The following is a 22,215-nucleotide window of genomic DNA, read 5'->3' as shown; positions in this document are numbered from 1 at the left end:
TTGGATTTCGCTATATCCTTTACTGAATCCTGGATTGTAGACGTACTTAGTCACAATTCAAAATTGGGCAATAGTAATATTTAAATTGCGGTTTTGCAATTTTTTTTTTTTTTAAGATTGACAGATAACATGGCAATAGTAATAAAACAATGGTCACATGAAAACATAAAGATACCAGTGAAAACATTTGAAAGGATATTGCAACTTCCAAATAACAAGCTTACATATTTGCCAATACAACATAATGGGTCTAATTCATTAAGGAAGGTTAATCAAAATTAAGTAAGGCATGTTGCATTGGAGGGGGAGGTAAATTTAAAATGTGATGGCAGAGTTATATTTGGGGTAGGGCATGTCCTAGATTAACTTTAAATTTCAGTGTTTAAATAAACTATCAAGTATTTGTGTGCTACATGAAAAAACAGACAGTATATGTCTTATGTGCAAAATAATAAACTAATTTGCACCCCTTGCATTGTAACATGGTTTTGTCCACAAAACTTGAGTAAGAAAACGTACTCAATTTTTTGCTTAACTTTCCTTAATGAATCAGGTCCAATATCTGTGTGCTTTAGTTTAACCGATCCAGCAATTCCGGTAGAGTAATATTGTTTATTTTGACTGTGCTAGGTATCATACATGGTTATGTAACATTGGGACTGTCTCCGTTTCTTCAAACTATATTATATTTCTCTGTGCATGATTCAATCACTATTTTGTTTATGATCTCACAAGAGAAACAGAAAGGTTTTAGTGCTGTTATTAGATGTATATCTGCAATGGATTGATTGCTAGTAAAAATGTGCCCTACATGTAGACACAAAATACATCAACGTACTTGCACCTTAAGTGTATATTTTGTGTTTCATGTGTCTAAAGAGCCCAACTCACAATAGAGTGTATAGATATGGCATATAGATATGTCCAACTTACAGTTGGGCATAGAGATGCAATGCAAGACAAAATCCATGGATCCTAAATACCTTATGATTCCCATGACATAAACTCTCTGCTTTTGGAATGGTACCTGTTCCTATTCTTAAATTCCCTCTATGTTTTCACCACTTGTGCATGATAAGAATCAAGGTTTTTATTGTAACAATATATATCATGTAATAGTTTTCGTTCTTTTCTTAATATAACTAGAGATGTTCTGGTTTTGGTTTTGGATCTGGATTACCTTTGTGTTTTGGTTTTGGTTTTGCATCCCGATTTTTTTCTAAAATCCCTATTTATTTATTTTTGCTAAAATCACATATTTTTGCTTTTTCCCCCTACATTATTATTATTATTATTAACCTCAATAACTCTAATTTCAAGTCATTTGCAGTCAATTTTGACCACCTCACAGGTCACAATATTATTTTCATACACTTTCAAACGAAGACTGCAGATTTAGAAGACCAAGCCTGCCAGACCTATTATTTCTATTTCAGCAATGACAATTAATAATGGAGCAATGGAACTCTCCTGAATGTCACTGGAGACTTTGAAGAACACTGCTACCCCTCCTCTTTCTATTCGACCTATGACACTGCCCAACTGCACTAGAGACTGCCAAGAACTGTGCTACCCCTTCTATGTCCCTCTGTGAAATGACGCTGGATTGCCGTGGAGGGCGGTGCTTATGGAATCCAAAGCTCGCGAGATCCGATGATGTAACAATGACTTTTTGCCTCATTTTCAATTCCAATGGCGTGCAATGGATCTGCTAAGTTCGGGTGTGTTTGGTTCTCGGGGAACCGAGTCTGAGCATTTCTAAATATAACATAGCATCAATGCAGAGTCATTCTAGTTTTGTTTCAAAGGTGACTGTGTATTAGAATATCTGAATTGTAATTTGTTGTTTTGCTCTTTGCATAATATTATGCATTCACGTTAAGTCTTTCAGCCTTGCCAGTTAGTATTCCTATTCATAAAGGCACAAATTGAACATATTCTATTGAAAATGCAACATGTCTGTCCTTCGGGGCCTATGGTGCTCAAGTTATAAGGATAACACTTCTTTTCTACATATGTCCTATAATTTTTTAATGCAGTATAGATTATTTGTATTAAGCATGTATCTTACAAATGAATTTGATTTGGAAGTGGGCCAGTATGCAGCTTGTGGATGAATTTGATTTGGGGGCAAATGAAGAATTGGGTTAATTGTTTCCACATGGACAAATCAGTCTATGTTTCTGGAGGATAAAAAAATAAAATGACTGATATCTGAAATTACAGATACTCACCCATATAGATTGTACAGCATTTTGTCATGAAATTCATACAATTTCCCACATTCACATGTTATATTTATGTAATCTATTATAGGAACCTCTGCCGCTTCCTACTCCAACTCCTCATCGAAGATCTCAGTTGTCACCTCCTCCTCCTCCGTCACCTGCCAAGATGGCACCGTGGCAGCTGATTAATTCTGTTGGTCCCATAAACTGCAGTGTTGATGAGAAAAAAGTGTCAGGATTTCAAGAGAGGGTTCAAAGACAAGGTCAGTGACCAGCAGAGACGTCTTTGGTAAGGAACATTTAGTTTTAGTGAACACTTATTCAGGGTGGTTTGAGTATTGACTACCCAGCGAATCTCACCAACGCTACTGTTATTGCCAAACACAAGAGACACTTTTCTGCTCATGGCACCCCACAAGAACTCATCACTGACAATGTCATGCAATTCATCGCTAGAGAGTTCAAAGAGTTTGCTAATACCTGGGACTATCAACACACTACCAACAGTCCCCACTATCCTCAATCCAATGAGCTAGCAGAAAGAGCTACCAAAAATCTGCTGGAAAAATGCACACGTGACCGACATCTTTGCAGAATTGCTTAACCTGAAAAGGACACTACGGTTTACCAGCACCTGCCCAGCGGCTATTGATGCGCCACATCAGGATTCTCATCTCTAATACAAGACATCAATTGGAACAGCAAGTAGAAACATGAATACAAACAGTACCTTCCTCATAGCAGCTGTCCAACAAAAGAAGTTATATCCAAGCAGCACATCGTCTTCCACATCTAGTTCCAGGTCAAGCTGTCCAAATGCAAACTCCTTGTGGATATGATAAACCTACAACTATCCTCTGAAAATCTGCTTGTCCCACCAGTTACATGGTACAAGCTGAGGGTGCCACCTATGAGCATAACCATCACCACCTGCTGAGTGTGCCTGAGGAAGGTCCTCCAGCAACCAATTCAACTATGTTTGACCCAGAACTCATTCTCACAGGAGTCAAGATCTGATGGACCCATGACCGTACTTTCAGACTCAAGACTATCCCTGCCTGAATGCTCAGATGGGCTCTTGGGAAATCATCAACCAGTGACGCATCCTATCGTCACGCGGTCTGGTTGGGTGTCCAAGCCTAACCCGGAATTCCGGGACTATGAAACTTAGTGGAAATTCTTCCATGGCCGCTTTAGGCCTAACCCATTATCTGTATCTGGAATGGATGGATCTAAATGTATGACCTGCCAGAGCCTGGCAGGAAGTGAGGTCATTGGCAATGCATGCTGGGAAGTTCCTGTTCTCTTGTTCCGCATTCTAGTTATGTAGGTCATGCTGAGTAAACACGTCATGTTTCACTCCTGAGAGTTGTCACTCCAGTCTTTCTACACCCACATCTACATTTCCCAGAGTATTCAATCAGATTCTAGCTATCATTTTCTAGATTTCACTAGAAGAATGATAGATAGAATCTGATTGGTTGTGATGGGCAACACTTCCACTTTTCCTTTTTAGAAAGTTTAGTTAATCTATTCCAGAGTCTTGTCATCAATGGTGTAAGCGCAGGTGAATTGCAGGTAGCCAGAGGAGCAACTCACGTATTAGTCCTGGTTCCTGATTTTTGCAATGTAGGCATTAGTGATATTAGAAGTCGTCTACAAGGAAAGCTATGCCTTTTATCAAACCTGGAAAGATTTGCAACAGGGTTGATGAGCAGGGCCGACCAAGAGGAATTTTAGGCAACTTCTTGGGGCCCCTTCCATAGGTGCTGAATGGGGCATGGCCACACCAGGTTGGTGGCTCCTCCCACTACACATGCAGGCCATGGCCCCCACGTAGGCCCGGCTCCCCTCCAATTGTGCCCCTGTTGGTAACTAATGATTTAGAGAAAATAAAGGAATGGACCAAAGAGTGAAACTTAACAGGGAAAGGGACCTTTAAGTTATAGTTTCAAATTATTTCAGAACAAGTACACACTGTAATCAAACAGTTAGAAAAGTAAATGTGGTACCCCAAAGCCCTGCTGAACAGCACAGAGGAGTGCATAAACGCTTTTAAAACGCAGGGCTACAAGGGGTTAATTGTGCTCCTGAAAACTTGTGCCCAGGAGTGATTGACAGGAGGAGGATGAAGGCCCTGATTGGCTGGGGGAGTAACAGGAAGAGGATGTGCAGGAAGGAGGAGAGAGAGAGAGAGCAGCAAGGTAGAAGGAACAAGGGGGAGGACGTGCAGCCGAGCAGAGAGAAGATAAGCTGCTGCCAGAACTGTGACATTGCAGCAAAGCGGACGGAGAACAGCTGGGGACATGCAGTGGGCACCAAAGACAGTTTCCACTAACTGCAGAACCATCTCAAGGTAAAACCCTAGCCTGCAGTGTACTGCACACACCCCAGTGTCAGAGGGAAGAATGATGAGAGAATCTATCCAAAACTGACATTGCATTCTTGTACAAGGAAGGATTGTGAGAGCTTTTCCCCCAGATTATACTTTTACACATGCTGCAGGGAACAATTAGGACGGTCGTTTCAGCTATATCCTGTGTGTGTGTTGATATCTGGACATTATACCCTGTTGCAGAGCACATGTGCTGATAGAGATTCATTGACTGTTGAGAGAACAGCGCCATCTTGTGGCTGAAATGAGCAACAGCCCTGCTTTCTACTATAATACTTAACCCTTGATGGAAACCTCTGCAGGGCATTGGAACACTACCAAATTCCTGTGCACAGGTCAGCCCAGGACTGAGTGGAAAATATGGTAACGTTACCAGGGATAATATTGGTGCACCAAATGTTGAGATGGATGTTAATGTTATGTCATTTACCTAAGAATTGATTTATTAATATTGAAGGTGTGACATTCAGTGTTAGTGGTACCGCTGCAATTCAAGTTAACTCAGCAGTAGATGCTAAAAGTGGGGCACCTGACCCATAGGGAATAGCACGGTACCCCAAACACCTGAATAAGAAGGAGCCCTCTAGTGGGCGCGGCAGTGACCGTAAGAGTCTTGATGGGTTATTATTGATGGTTATTGCATCATCACCAGTCAGATATTGTTAACGTGAAAGTAGTAACTGTGATTACCAGTGTGCCTTATTAGACAATGTGTATTGAAGATGTTATCGTTATTCTGCCTTATACTCACCAAGTGTATGTCATATGTTAAATGCTATTGTACTCTATGCTGATCAGACGCATTATTTTGTCATTACTATTGAGCTGAAGGGGTCAGTGGCGCGGTGTCTTACCGAAACTATCCTTACCGCATTCTCAATAAACCCAAGTTGTTTGACCAATCCTTGTCCCTTTCATTGAAGTATTTATCTCCTGACCACCGGATATCCGAACAGAAAAGAACCTGACTCGTGTCTGGAGGACAAGGTAAGGGAAGGATTCCCATCAGTACTCGACCACCACATAAGTAGAATACTTGACTGTATAGGAGGAGGAAATAGTAGCAGGAAATGCCAGGTTATGTTACCATTTAATAAATCACTGGTAAGACTTCACCTTGAGTACAATTCTGGAGGCCCCATCTCAAAAAAAAGACATAAATAAAATAGAAAACATTCAGAGAACTGCTACTAAAATGGTCTATGGGCTGCATAACAACACGTATCAGGAAAGATATATAGAGTTGAACAAGAACAGGACGGACAGAGGTGATATGATCAAAACGTTAAAGTATATCAAAGTATTAATAGTAGCCCTCTGATATTTTTTATATGTATTATTTACTAATAAACTAAACTTTAGGCTTATCAGCCAGTAGCAGCCCGTGAGTTGATATTAGGCATCGGGCTTTATACAACAGAAGTCGGGAAGCTGATCTTAATCTTAATCTTGACACCTGTTAAAATATTACATGAAAAGCTCAGTTATCATTGCTCATTAACAGACATTTTATTCCAAACTACATATTGATTAATAAAAATGCCCTGCTCATTTTTTATTCGGCTATTTCCCAGGGGTCTGCTAACTTTCAGCAACATATCAGAAAAATTAATTAGGATTTTTACCCCATCAATAAAACAGAGGAACAGGAAGCCACTGGGATGTGGAGGGTTAAGGAGGCTTGTGTGAGCCAATGCTCTGTGTGTGGTGTATCGCATCTGCTTGGTGGGGATACAGATAGGATTTTCATTAGTTACAATCAACCCCTTTAATATTTAGAGATGTTACTGAGCACATATTAATGATGCATCATCAGGAGGATCTTGTCTGATGAATCAAAACAGTCCACAAGCCGCTAATAATTGCCAATGAAGAATGTGGAAATTCTTCCCGTCCAAGGTGGAGATTTATAATTTGTGCAATTTACATTAAGTGTACCTGTCATGCAGTTTTGAAAAATCTACCATTAACAATACAGCTCGAGTAAAAGCCTAATTGCAGTGTAAATTTATTAAAAGATGATTTCAGAGTGTACAGTTTTGGATAGAATATCATAAGTTAAAACCCAGTCCCAAAAGACTACTTACCTGGATGACAGCGTTTGTCCGATACAGATGATCCCCTGAGGATTTGTTGGGATTTGTTTAGTAGAATTGCAATTTTGCATTTATTGTAATATAATAAAACATGAAATCAGTTAAAAGATGCACATATTTAAAAGCAATATAGTAAGCTGATATAAATGCTCAATGTTCTAATACAATAAAAAGTATTATACTTATCTACGGCCGATTGCCCACTGGTGTTAAGAAAGTGATCATGAGTGACGTGCGATGGAGCACACAACATCTAAGATTTTACCGTGCCACTGACGACCGTCGGTGGAAGTGAGTTTGGGATAATTAGGACCAATATGTTCCATCCTCATGCTTTTACCGGTGTATAAGGTTCCTAGTAAAATCATGCGTTTTGATGCCAGTGGGTAACCAGCCTAAGTTTAAGTGAAGCCCTAAGCTGAGGGCAATTAAAATATCGTGTTCTACTTCATCAGCACTGACCATTAGGGGTTAAACAATTGTGGCAGCCAGCCTATCTCTCCTTGGGGAGTGGTTTTCCAAGAGGGCATAAATTAGCTTGGATCAGTGGGCTGGCTCTCTCTAAGTCCTGGATATCAGATACCTCCCTCCCGCCCGGCATAAGCTGGTCATGCTAAAATTTAAGTCCTTGTCTTATGACAAGGCTCAGTGGGTGGGAGAGCAATGCAGTCAGCGACTAATCGAAGGTACTACCGTTTAATTGGCCGCACGTCACTGCCCCTTTTGCAGTAACCTGACTCTTGGCCTCTGGGGCGGAGGATATCCTGTTGTATGCGACAATGTGAGTCCAGAAGGGGGCAGTCACGATGACGCCAAGTTTAGTATCGACCAATCGTAAAGACTTGGGATCCGTAAAGTCTTGGGACAGCGGTATTGAGTTTCACCTTACGCTGTATTGGTTTAAAGTTTAGTCGTTAGCTGACTGCTTCGCTCTCGTCGCCATTCAGAGTTTTAAAATAAAATTCTTCCACTAAATAAATACGCCCCTTTTCTGCCAAACTTATATTTGGTGTCTGTGTCGTTATTTTAGATAAAAAGGTATTAAGTGTTCAACCACTAAGGTATAAGTGCAATGATAAAAGGTATTAACACTGAGCATTTTAAGGAAATATCTTGTTTGGAGTTGATTATGAAACAGTAGCGAGTTTTGAGGGTACAATGTTATGACCTTCAAAAACGAACCATTCACTAGGAAACAGGGAAATCACAAAGAGAGGAGGCAGTCTGTGTCTTGTGCCTCCGGTGACTTGACTGGCTCCTAGTGAATTAATAAGTTGAATTATCAGTTAAAAAAGTAAAATGGTTCAGTAAGCAAGATGGCTGCCTCCGCTATGTGTGTAAGCAAGGGGTACACTTTAAGGAAGCACTGTTTACCTCAGATCACTGTTTTGACAGACGAAACAAAGGTAAACAATAATTATTGTCCAAGAGTGTTTTGTCTGGGCAGCACGGTGGCTCAGTGGTTAGCACTTCTGCCTCCCAGCACCGAGGTCATGAGTTCGATTCCCGACCATGGCCTTATCTGTGTAGAGTTTGTAGGTTCTCCCTGTGTTTGCGTGGGTTTCCTCCGGGTGCTCCGGTTTCCTCCCACACTCCAAAAACATACTGGTAGGTTAACTGGTGGCTATTAAATTGACCCTAGTCGGTGTGTGTGTATGTTACGGAATTTAGACTGTAAGCTCCAATGGGGCAGGGACTGATGTGAGTGAGTTCTCTGTACAGTGCTGCGGAATTAGTGGCGCTATATAAATAAATGGTATTGATGATGATGATGAAGAGTGTTAGTCAAGGTATATTCATGAAACCAGTAACACAATGAAATAACATATCTGCCAAGCATACAAGTCCCCATATTCATCCTTCCTAAACTCCTCGGTAACTGCCTGCAACTTCAGTCTTACCACTAGTTTACAGTGACTGAATCTGGATGATTATAAATGCGTAAAGCACTACAACAATTGCATATTAACAAAGCCTGGGGTCCAATTAATCATTACACCATCAATATCTCATTTGCATAAAACTATTCTCTTTAAAGACTCTATGTGTAAGGTGACAGGGTTACCTCATCGATTATGTAAATTCCACATCAAGCTTTACAGAAGCTGTCTGAAGAAATAAAAGGGGCTGTCTGTCGCAGGCAACTCAATATCAGACGCTCCTGGCAAATCCGACTGCAAAACAAAGCCGGAGAAATGGTACGCCATTTACATTTTAAAATAAAGTTCTGAGTCAATGGTAAACAGATAGCTTGATTGTCTGCGTTTAGCCACAGTCTCGGTTCTGTCTGTACGCATGGGCTAAAGAGTTAATACATGTCTCATCATGGACGGGTCTTCATGTTTAGGTGGAACATAGGCAAATGGGTGACTGCACATACCTCACGGAGGAAACTGTTTTGCTTTGCACTCTTTACTTCCTCCCAGTATTACTTCATGTCAGTATGGCATCTACTATTCGCAGGCCTGGCCAACCTGTGGATGAGTGAAACTACAAATCCCAGCATGCCCTGACAGCTATCGCCTGGTTATCTACTGGCAAAGCATGCTGGGGCTTGTAGTTTCACCTGGAGAGCCACAGTTTGGCCAGGTCTGGTTTACAGTTTAAGAGGCTTGTCTGTAATTAGTTGCACCATGCCTCAATTGTACTAAGTTCCATTTAAATATGATCCTTATTTTTCCCTAAATCTTACAAAAAATACACCCGATTATTATGATAAATGGCCAAACTACCATTAAACTGTGTGGTCATTTTGGCTGTTTACCAAAATAGGGTAACATGGTAATCCCATGACTTTCAACAAAAGCATGTTCTCCATTTTAAATACTTTAGCACTGCTCATCCTCCATTATTTTTAATACAAATATAAACAGTTGGTATCTACCAAGGATCAGTGGCCCCCTGAACCATACAGAGCTAGGCATGTGCCTAGTTTGCCTGCATGGTAAACACCAGTGTTCATGGTGAGGTTGGGAGTAGAGATCTGCAAGAACGTAGTAATATATTGGTACAGATATATCATACTTGACAACTTTCGACAAGTGTATTCCGGTAGATGGGCGTGGCTAGAGGGCGGGGCACGGCCAAACGCGTCATTTTGGTCCCGCCCCTGCTACGAAAATGCCGTTTTGACGTGGGGACAGGCCAAAATGAAGCGATTCACCGCAAATCGCATCAATTAAGCTAGGCAGGATGCGGGAGACTTGCCTGCTCTCCCTGGAGTCCGTGAGACCGACCCGAATTTCGGGAGTCTCCCGGACATTCCGGGAGAGTTGGCAAGTAAGTATGAGATATATTGCTTTTCCCAGTTTAATAAATCATAGTGTCTAAATTTACTGGAATAAAATGACAATGAGAATGTTATAAACTAAGGAAAAAAAAGTTAACTAGATTGGAAATAGGGGAAATAACATTTTTAACAGAAAAATAATTTCTTAAAAAAAAAAAAGTAACAATATTTCCTTCCGTGATAAAATAATTCACTATAATTCACAATCACTGTTCTTTCTAACGTGAATGATGTGGAAAGAATAATGTTAACAACTGAACTCATTCCGATAAAACCCCGTTGTGCAGCTCTCCAAGGTGGCGTTCTGATTGGATAAAACATTTAACTCTTAATTCCAGATGGCACAACTGTAAATGAAACATGATAGGCTACTTCTAACTGTATCACCTCCCCATATTTCTCTAGCGATACTGACATAAAGTGATTCTACATATGAAACACTGGACAGCGTGTTGAAGAGTTTTAGCATTTATGGAGGTATCTGCTTGCAGCTGCTTATTACCAATACATGTTAATTGTATGCAAATGCTCTATTATGTAGATGTGTGAAACCTCACCCTGTGCACCAATTAAAATAAGGACTCTGTAAATAAAGAGCAGCTCGTTAAGCTTGTTAGGAAATCGGTTTGCTTTGGGTTTCAACAGAAAGTGCGAGAAGAAATTTTGTTCTTGATTCCCAGATACTGGATAAAACAGTGCGTAAAGCCGTGAAGTAATGAAACATATGCAGATACGTATGTTTTTGATGCATTTCATCATCATCGTCTATTTATTTATATAGCGCCACTAATTCCGCAGCGCTGTACAGAGAACTCATTCACATCAGTCCCTGCCCCATTGGACCTTACATTCTAAATCCCCTAACATACACTTACACAGACACGGGCCGAGAGAGACTAAGGGCAATTTAATAGCAGCCAATTAACCTAGCAGTATGTTTTTGGAGTGTGGGAGGAAACCGGAGCACCCGGAGGAAATCCACGCAAACACGGGGAGAACATACAAACTCCTCACAGATAAGGCCATGGTCGGGAATCGAACTCATGACCCCAGTGCTGTCAGGCAGAAGTGCTAACCACTGAGCCACCGTGCTGAAAAGCAGCCAGAGAAATTGAAGTAACACCAAACTTACTGTTTATACAGATTTAAAGAAGACATTTTAAAATTAATTTCATATGCTATTAGAGTGCATTATCTTGGGACGACAGTGGGACAGGCAGTGTTTAGTTTTGGACTGGTTAGGACACATCCTGCTGTTAGTGCTACTCTGTAGACATGTATTCAGGTTAAAGACCATTGAGTGGGAGAGCCCAAATACAGAGGAACAGGGGTGTCTCTACCATAAGTACAGGGGGCGCAGCTGCTATGTGGCCCAGAACTGAGGGGGGAATGCCAGCCTTTCCTGTTAAATCCCCATTGGGTATTAAATGGGACAAAGTTTTTCTATATGGCACACAAATGTTTAGTTATGCCCCTACAGGGGGAGCAAACTTCATTGTATGCACTGTTTTATATATATATCTAGCTGTGGGGACCCAACGCGTTTTGTCAAAGACTTCTTCAGGGGTGTGAGACGCTTCAGTATTGAAAGGAATAAAGGATAACCCCATCGGCAAAGGTAACGCCGTCATAGGCAAACCAAGGGGGTTTTCTAGTGCATGGAAACCCCCATCCAAGCCTGGCGCACTGTATAATTGAGGTGGCTGGACCTTGCTCCCGCTTCACACAGATCTGCTTGAAAAAGGAGAGCTGCGTGCACCTAACAGTAGTGCACGCAGCATTGCTCATGTATATTATGGGGATAGGAAGAGTTGGAGAGCAGCCAAGCACTGTCTAATATTATAGCCACGCCCCCATGCATGCTGGTCACACCCACTGGCGGTGTGGTTTGAAAACCCCCCTCTACAAATCCTGCATTTGTCCCTGGCTGTATAGAGCTTTTTCTGCAAGATGTGGATGTAACAGTGTTTTTCACTTGTGATTTTTTTTTTAAATTAAATGAAAAAGAATTTGTTCATGAGAGGCCATTAGTCTTGTCTTTCTCTGGGGTTTGTTTGGTGTGAGGGTATTTTCTACCTCCATCCCTTGCTCTCTTACTCATATATATATATATATATATATATATATATATATATATATATACTATAAAGTAAACATGTCTGCAACTTTCCAACTAATTACTATATTTGGTTCCCTTACATATAGTAACCATTTGTCAGTCTTTCCTAAATTCATAGGAGTAGCAGGTTGCAGAGTTAAAGAGATTAGAACAAATGTTTACATATCACCACTGACAGAGGGACCTGTGGGGGGAGCGAATCAATCCAAAAAATCCAATATCCATTTTGTTAAGAATAAGCAGTATGCCTGTACTCCCATTATAAGTTATAAGAAAAGGCGATACAACATGCAAAACACACTGGTCAGTTACTGGGCGCTGCCAATGACTTGATGGATAGTTTGCAATCTTTGTAAGCAGTGGTTAAGCACTTACAGACCTATGTAACCCTCCATGCTTCCAAGCAACCTTACCTATAAACATGACTCCTATACTAATACCATACTTGCCAACATTTTTTTTTCTTTTTCCGGGAGATGCCGGCTGGGACGTGGGCGTGCAGGGGGCGGGGCTGCGAAATCGCGTCATTTTGGCCCCGCCCCCGTGATGGAATGACGCAAATCGCGTCATTTTACAGTGGGGGCGGGGCTAAACGCCGCGATTCCGGGTGAATCGCGGCGTTTAAACTAAATTTTTCCCCCTTCCTATCAGGGAGATTGCCACACTCGTCCAGGAGACTCTCGCAAAATGCGGGAGTCTCCCGGACAATCCGGGAGAGTTGGCAAGTATGACTAATACAGTTTAATTAACAAGTACTTGGAGCAGTATAGTTAAAAAGGACTCAAATTTCTGTAATTCGGTACAAGTGGGAGAAGGACTGAAGTGAATGAATACACAGTCCTTGTTGAGTGTCATGTAATATGTTGGCGTAATAATAATCATAATTATAATACTATTACCACTACTGCTAATAATAATAACAATTCCGTTAACAACAATAAATTGACACTGACGTTTAAATAGTGTATCATTTAAACGTATGTATAAACAAGCATATAGCTGATAGATATTTTGGGCCTGAGTCATTAAGGAGAGCAAGATAAAAAAAAGAGTAAATATGATCCGGGAAAAACCATCTTACAATGCAAGGCGTGCAAATTAGTCTATTACTTTGCACATAAGGAAAACACTGGCTGCTTTTTCATGTAGCGCACAAAAGCCTGATAACATTATTTCTACACTGAAATTTAAAGTTGATCTAGGACATGCCCTACCCCAACTATAAATCTGTCCCCACATTTTAAATTTACCCCCCCCCCCCCCTACAATGCAACATGGTTTTGCCTTGGTGCAAAGTTACTCCTTTTTTATTGCTGTGCTCTCCTTAATGACTCAGGCCCTTTGTGTGGATACATGTTTGCACAAATAATCTCCATATATACTGCTTTACTGTTGGAACTGCTATTACTGTCGCTTCTCTTACCTCTCCCTTACGTTGTACCATAATATTAAATACATATCAGTATCCACAAGGCAGTCAGTTTTGGACTCTTGCACATTTTAGGATATTTGGCATATCCTGCTAAAACTGTAGAAGCTCATTATGTTAAAAAGTACCTCAGAAAACAGTCATTTTCATGACCCCATACATGTGTGCCTTTGTCTTCAGAAATTACATATGCTTAAGATTTTCTTATATCGTGAAATTAAGAGATGGTGGTAAATTTAAAGTATATAAGGACACGTAGTCATGATAGCGGAGCTTGGCTTGTAGAACTGTTCCAACATATTGGTTTCTGGTTGATTTTCACATTTCAGTGCCCTATGATTATAATGTCAAAATGGCGACTGCTGCAAGTTAGCTACTAATTAGCTTGAATCTGCTGGGCTGGGCTAGTACAGGACACGTCTGAAGCACAACCGAGAGTCTGCTTCAATTCATCTTCCGCCGTCATTGTAGCACAAGTAAGATTCTTTCTCTGTGTCCTTTTTTTTGTAAATACCATGTAAGAGTTAACCCTAGGTAAAGTACATTAAAAACTGCTAAATGCTGGCATACCTTGGAAACAATTCCACCTAGCCGTGGGCAAGGCTGACTCTATGTCCTGGACTGTCTACACGAATAAGCCCTTTACTGGATCAATTGGAGATAATTCCGAATGGGGCCCAGTACAGAAGCCAGTTCGGAGCCTAAAATCCATTATGCCAGTTTTAGCAAAAATCCGTTCATTGAGCAAAATGTAATACATTTGAATTAAATAATGTATTAAAGGTGTGATTTTCTTTTATGTATTCACTTGACATGTATATATAGAAACACATATATAACAGTAAGTCTATGGGGTATATTTACTAAACTGCGGGTTTGGAAAAGAGGAGATGTTGCCTATAGCAACCAATCAGAGTCTAGCTGTCATTTACTTAGTGCATTCTACAAAATGACAGCTTGAATCTGATTGGTTGCTATAGGCAACATCTCTACTTATCCAAACGCGCAGTTTAGTAAATCTAGCCCTATATTTCAATAAAAAATAAAAAGATTATCTGTTCACAAAATTCTGATTGTGTATGTAAATACTTTTGAAGGTTTTTAAAATGTCTGTCTATCTACCTCTATAAACCTGAAGAAACGTCCACATATATACACACAGATGATATAAATACACATAGGTGCTCTCCTGATTGTTTACACTGTAAAAAAAGCATTGCATTTGTCACATAGATCCCAAGGATATCATCTAGTTTTCTACTTACAGCGAACAACACTGTACAAACTGGAATCATTTTTTGCCCTGGAGCTAATCTAAGACAACACTATAAATCATTTCTATACCAAAGCATTTCTGTGTTGGTAAATATGCTGTAATTTACTCTTACCATCAAGACGAAGCTAGACAGAGATTGTTTTAGGCACTAATGATTCCCAAGGAGCGTCGCCACACAGTGTGCACCAGTGACCGACTGTGGGAGACTTGTTCTTTTCCTACGGAGTTTCAGTAGACGGCTGAGTGGCAGACAGTTTACTACAGGATTGTGGGGATATTACATTTTTTTATATATATATTATTATTGAGGTCAAGTCAATATTTCAGACTCAGAAATGAAAATTACAGAATAGTATGCAGACTCCAAAAATGAAGTTTAAAAAAAAAACAACTGAAATGCCTGAGGGTAAATTTGAGTTGCCCATAGCTCCCCAGGGGCAGGTCTAAACTGTGTGCCGAGCTATTTGTGTGTAAATCACTCAAATTCTAATTGTAGCATTCATTAAATTGGGGCTATTCCCATGCCAACGCTCCAATCCCAAACCTCGCATAATGGACCTAGAATTTAGGTCATGCACGTTTAACCCCTCAGCTGCCAAGTGAAAGGGTCTCTGTAGAATAGTCACAAGCTGTCCTTTGGTGATGTCAGGGTTAAACATCAAGGACCTGAGTCATTAAGGAGAGCAAAGCATAAAAAAGGAGTAACTTTGCACCTGGGCAAAACCATGTCGCATTGGAGGGGGAGGTAAATTTAAAATGTGGGGACTGATTTATAGTTGGGGTAGGGCATGTCCTGGATCAACTTTAAATTTCAATGTAAACATAAAGCTATCAAGTACTAGTGTGCTAGATTAAAAAACAGCCAGTATTTAACTTATGTGCAAACATTAAACTAATTTGCACCCCTTGCATTGTAACATGGTTTGTCCAGGATCAAACTTACTCCTTTTTTTTTCTTTGCTCTTCTTAATGACTCAGGCCCCACCTGTGTGAAACACCATATTCTGTCGGAAGACACAAGCTGATACGGTTCGGTTAGGAGGGTTAACTCCTGCGGAGGTGAATAATCATTACATCCACTTGGACTCAGAACATATCTCAAGAATGCAGTTGAGAGACAGGAGAATAATTGCAAGGGTTAAAAATAAAAAATAAAAAAAAATATGTGAACCTCACTGCTCCAGTTGGTCTTTATAAAACAGATTTTTATTTAACAAGTACAGACTATTTGCCAAAGGGGGTAATCTAATAATAAGCGAATATAATGCTAATTTACAGCCAACCTTAACATTTAGGAACATTAAATATTCACCTGGTAAGGAACAGAAACTTTATATCCATGGCCCTGATGTTTGGGGGGTACAGATCCAGTGTGACACAGGCCAGTGTTCCCGAAAAGTTAGATAAATGATTTATAACTGATACATTCTGATAAACTTTATTATGTGACAACTAACATGCAGTCACAGGGTCAAAATATCAGCAGACTCTCTAGCATGTGGACATATTGAGGATAAATCCCGTGGGTTTTGTGATATCACACACCTATTTTTTTCTCAAAAGCATCCATTTGTGTGGGAAAGTTCATGGACTTGTAAGACACAATGGGCTTCATTTAGAGTCGGACGCAATGTGCGTCTAAGACTTACATGAAAGAGTAGGAGTGGGAGTGTGCCGCAGCTTGGTAGGGTATTACGAGTGGCATGCAACCCCAGTTGCGTCCCACTGGTAATACCTTACCAAGCTGCGACAAGTTCCTGCAGCTAGCTAACTACTTGCACCACCTAATTCCTGCCGCACTTTTTCAGTCTTGTTTGACGTGTGTTCCGCTTGTGTCTTGATCCGACTAGGGTAGTTTTTGCGGGTAGACGCCCATAGTATCTGAATTATTCACGGTCACGCCTACATAACTCCGTGTTCCACCCTTTCCCTCGTACTGAGACGCAAGCGGCCGCAAATGTACACTGCGGCTGAAAAGCAGACGGATCTGTTGCTTACTGCGCATGTCCCATCAGTGGAAATGTGCAGGATGCCCCTGAAATGGACTTTGCGTCCGACTCTAAATGAGGCCCAATGTCAGCGTCTGCAGAACTGCAAACATGTACATTGGAAAATGGGAGGAGTTGGTAGATTGGGGGCGTTCCTAGCTGGGTTAATGGAAAATTATTCTGATTATAACAAAATGGGATTAAGGGAGAATGATGATGACGATCAAGAAGAAATGGGGTTATTGATGGAGGATGAGAGGTTAATAAAGATTAAAGACAAGAAGGGGTTAATGATTAATGATGATTGCTTTGATGAAGAATGTTGATGATGAAAGGGGTTAATGATGGAAGAAGAGGGGTTAATGATTAATGGAGGAATGGGGTTAACCATGTAAGGTTGAGGAGTTGATAGATAATAAATGGATGTTCACCAAAACAAATTCTTGGGTGCATGCCTTAATGAAATGCTCAGCCCATATCGATGTATCCCAGGGTTTCCCAAACCCAGTTCTCAGGGCTCCCCAACAGTGCAGGTTTTCCATATCTCCTTGCTGGAGCACAGGTGTATTCATTACTGACTGACACACTGTAACAGATCCACAGGTGGTCCTAATTATGTCACATGTGATCCGGAAAACCTGCACTGTTGGGGAGCCCTGAGGACTGGGTTTGGGAAACCCTGATGTATCCAATCTATAAAACAAAACAATGTTTTACCAGTTCATCAACCATATAATTGTGAATATACTTTTACACCTAAATCTGACAATAATACTAAGCAAACAATTAATGAACAAAGAAAGCCCCTGTCAGCGAAGCATTCGCACGCAGCCAATCACAAGTGGTTTGCTATTGCTGTGACCGTCATTATCATCATTCGCTATGTGCCCCTGCCCTTGACCACCCACAAGTAATATGGCTTGGTGTGTATCTGTTTGCAATTGCAGGATCACATACTTGCCAACTTTTCCTCATTGACTTCAGGGAGATCCCGAGTAAGGTGGGTGTGCGGGGGCGGGGCTTGGTGACTCGCATAATTTTGGCCCCACCCCCTAAACAATTGTTACAATTTCGGCCATTTATGGCCAATGGGACTATGATGATGCAATATATGTGTCGTTAAGCCCCGCCGCCATTACTTATCTATTACAGGGGCGAGAACCGTGAGCTTTCTCTGTTCTCATGGGAGGTCTCCCAGAAATGCTAGTGTCTCCCGGACATTCCGGGAAAGTAGGCAACTATGCGTTAACGTAAAGCAGCTAATGAATGTCTAGAGACTGAAGTGTCTTTTACATTTCTGTCTCCATTACTGAAGTCATGTTGTCTTACCTGTCAATCTTTGATTAAATCTTGGTCTCCATGAAAATGGCCACCTCCATAGGCATCAATACATGGACATAGGACACAATTTCTGAACTGTGTCATCATACCACAGATGGCGAAGCCAACCACGTCTTGCACTGGCTCAGTATCAGGGAGAATGTCAGACTCTTCAGGGAGTGAGAGATCACCCCTATTTCAGGGAGTCTCCCTGACATTCAGGGAGAGTTGGCAGGTATGCATGATCATGCCCTTATGCTCCCTTCCTGTCCCATCCTGTCTCTACAGGTGCAAGCAAGAGTAAGAGCCAGAACAACGCAATTCTGCAGAGGCTCATGCTGCCATTGTTCTGGTCATGCTCAGTGTGATTTCACAGAAGACACGGTAAGCTAAATGTAGTAGTACTCACTCTGCATCAAACGGTGTTGTTAAATTTGCAGATGCAATCTCTGACATAAAAAAATAGTTTGTAATTAATATACAATGTAATGGCTAATTGATTATTAAGTTGACTATAAAACTATGTACATGGAGCCATGGTGTTAATTATTCTTGCACCCGAAAAAAGGGGGAGGAGCCTCCAGAAACATTGTGCACTCTGTGATGTCCTCGATGTATTGTGGTCTGTAGCCTCTAACAGAGAAATATTGTGCTGTAAACGGAGATATACCAACTTTTATAATGATTAGGGGTGCTCAAGTCCCCCTCCATCCCATATATCTTAAAAATGCCAGGGGGTCATCGTTCTTTCTACACTACAACTAGAATACTATTGAATTGTCTCTCAGGTTTTAAAGATTTGACCATAGAACTGTTCCTATTTTTCCCCATTAGCACTATAACATCCTTTATTTTTCATGTTAGAAGCAATTCTATTGATATACTCTAGACAAATGAAATTTTTAAAAAAATATATATAATTTTATTAACTTTTATTAAAAAAGTACATTTTTATTATCAGTATATGCTATGTATTGTATTGTTCCAAAGTACGACAGGAGAGTATTACTAATAAGTGCACACAGAGCTTATAATAAAGTTATCATCAGGGTTTGAAACAGTGGAGATGTTGCCTATAGCAACCAATCAGAATCTATCATTTATTTAGTACATTCTACAAAATGATAGCTAGAATCTGATTGGTTGCTATAGGCAATATCTCCACTTTTTCAAACCCGTGGCTTGATAAATTTACCACACAGAGTTTAATTTTTACAAACCCATTACTATTATACAGTTGTTTGTATTATCATATATATATGTATATATATATATATATATATATATATATATATATATATATATATATATATATGTACACCACTTATTGAGGTACATTTACAGCCATTCTGAATCCACTTTGTGCCCACCAATAACCCAAAGAAAACAGGTATTTTCAATTATATTTTTGTAAAAACAACATGTACATGCAAGTTGTATTGAACACATAAGTATACACAATATACATTGAAATAAAGACAATCAGGTAACCTTACCAGACTTTACAGACCTGTACGTGTATATTAAACACCAACATCGCTATAATGTACACAACAGGGCTGCACTCTACAACTTGATTCACTACCACCTACACTACATTAATGACATCATAGGAGTGCAATTAAATATTAATAAGAGAGACATACGATACAGAACATGGATATGTCCAAGAGATTAACCTAGCAGACGTAGCTCACAAAGATATTCTTAGAGAAATGATATTATTGATGCATGAAAATCTCTGTTTAAATGGCTATTACTTCATACACTGATATTGGATATACACGATAGGTATTTATAGTAAAAACAACAATCAGACAGATGGTGCTGTCGCTCAGCGACAAATTTAGCAGCTACGAGAATGAATGAATTCCTATGAATGAGCATAATATATATACAGAAATGGGAATAAAATGATTGGTGAATAGGAGCAGATTTAAAGAACCACAGAAGCTAAAATAGTTACTTTACACATAAAGAGCTACTCGTACCTTCACCGATATATCCGTAAGTTCCCATACAACTGACGGAAGATTAGGTTTCTTCATATTACATAGCAGGGCATATAGCTATTATTCTCTGATGCAAACCACTGTCTGTTAATCCTTTCACTGCCAGGGGCCCGTGATAATTTCGACCTCGACTGGCCTACACCATTCATGCTGCAGTACTTTAATCAGGAATTAGAGATGATCAGGCTCGGTTCCTCGAGAACCAAACACACTGAAACTTAGGGGATCTGTGCACGCCCTCGGAATTGAAAGCGAGGCAAAACGTCATTGTGGCGTCACCGGATCTCGGATCTCGCGAGTTTTGAATTCCTTTTTGAGATTCAACATAGTGGGTTGTGGGAGGGACCCACATTTTTCTTTTCTGCCACTGCTGTGTGCCAATGTGTCCTAGATGTGCTAGGAACTGCCGTGTGTTTGTGTCATTACTCTGTCGCTTACCATCCAGCCAGGTCGCTGCAGTATTTGTCCGAAAGTGTATGAAAATAATATTGTGACCTGTGAGGTGGTCAAAATTGACTGCAAATGACTGGAAATTGGTGTTATTGAGGTTAATAATAATGTAGGAACAAAAATAGAGCAAAATTATGTGATAACATATTTTAGGATTTTTTTTTAAAAAACCAAAACCAAAATACATGAGGGCGGTTTTGCCAAAACCAAAACGCAAAGCTAATCCAGATCCAAAACAAAAACAAAAACCAGTTCACGGGGGTCAGTGAGCATTTCTATCAGGAATTACCTTATTACTCAACCCAAGTCAATTTTCAGCTTTTACCGAATAACCTGATGTTGTTGTTCCTTGATTTGATTTTCCAATTTTATTTTGCAGAGATATATTTAGAGCTTCCATGTCTGATACTTTTTTCTAGAGTGAATCTGTGTGTTCCGTAAGTAACGCAACAGTAGCTTCAGGAGCACCAAGATTCCGTGCATGGTCCTTCAACAGCTTTCTAATGCTTTCTAGCTTACAGCCTATCGTCATAGGATACTTTATCAAATGATCAGCTTTAATCATGATTTATTCAATAATGTTAAGCCACTATATGTGAGGGAATAGTGTTTGAAATGCTGCTCAGCTGCTCTCGCTCTGCATCCTTAGACACTTGCTCCACTATTAGATCCAATCCAGCCTCCTTGTCAGACCTCTCCATTCAGCCTCCATGTCTCTGTTTCCCTAAGGACACCGCGATCATTTCCTACATGTAAGGTGGGCACGCCGTGTGCAAGGGGCAACTGCGGTAGGGTCTACAATGATGGCACCCAGAGTGTGGAACAATACAAATACAAATTGCAACACACCCTTCTCTTTGCATTCTATGGGGGGGGGAATTCAATTGGGCGCGTTACTCGTGAAAGTAACTGGGCCCGTGCACTTTTACCGTTAGTGCGGTAATTTTAACATTGGATTTCTGCTTGCGGCTCTCAGAGCTGCGAGCAAAAATCAGCATTGAAATTAATGTTATTAACCAATGTTAATCGTGCGCTATTACCGTAGTAATGGTAATAGTGCGCGGACCACGTTACTTACACGAGTAACGCGGCCAATTTAATTCCCCCCACTATGAGCTAGATGAGGCGTAGCAACACAGGTGTCAACAGCAACTGGATGAAAAAGTATGGGTTGGAGGTGAGTAATGCCGTTCCACCCCCTACCTTTCTAGGCCCCGCTCTCCCCCTGTGACCCAATAACCAAATTTGGGTATGTGATCCAGTGATGCCCTGTATATAGGGTACTCTTATTATATGATCAACCGCTGTTGAATTCTGGTTCAAGACAGAGGGTAACTATAATGTGACAGTGAACATTATTTTGTGACACTGGGTTGTTCTGCTAGTAGTTATATGATGAGCTGTCTTGTGACCTTGAAAAAGACAAATCCCTGTTGACATGCAAATAGCTGTAGACTCTGGAGTATTGAAAGTAATAGATATTGTAAGGAGCAAGAGGGGCTTTGTAGTCCTCCATAGTTCCTCGGTGATATGTTCAGTGAGTGTTAACGCAATCCATCAAGTCATTGATTGTTCAGGGTCACGGAGATATGTAAGGAGACCTCTCATAGAGA

The 22,215-nt window shown here is 40.5% G+C and overlaps 1 long non-coding RNA gene across 1 annotated transcript in view; it reads right to left on the bottom strand.

Moving 5' to 3' along the window:
* Window positions 1–9,171, bottom strand: part of LOC142103538 (uncharacterized) — a 31,675-nt gene extending 22,504 nt beyond the window's left edge. The window contains exons 1-2 of the long non-coding RNA XR_012679390.1: window positions 9,100–9,171; window positions 8,785–8,893 (exon numbers count right to left, since the gene is read on the bottom strand). This is a non-coding gene — a long non-coding RNA (uncharacterized LOC142103538). The remainder of the gene's footprint in view (window positions 1–8,784; window positions 8,894–9,099) is intronic.
* Between the last annotated feature and the right edge of the window lie 13,044 nt (window positions 9,172–22,215).

This window comes from Mixophyes fleayi, chromosome 10, assembly GCF_038048845.1.
Source record: "Mixophyes fleayi isolate aMixFle1 chromosome 10, aMixFle1.hap1, whole genome shotgun sequence".
Classification (NCBI taxonomy): Eukaryota; Metazoa; Chordata; class Amphibia; order Anura; family Limnodynastidae; genus Mixophyes; species Mixophyes fleayi.
The sequence above is the reverse complement of the archived record's forward strand: the minus strand, read 5'-3'. Positions and strand labels throughout refer to the sequence as shown.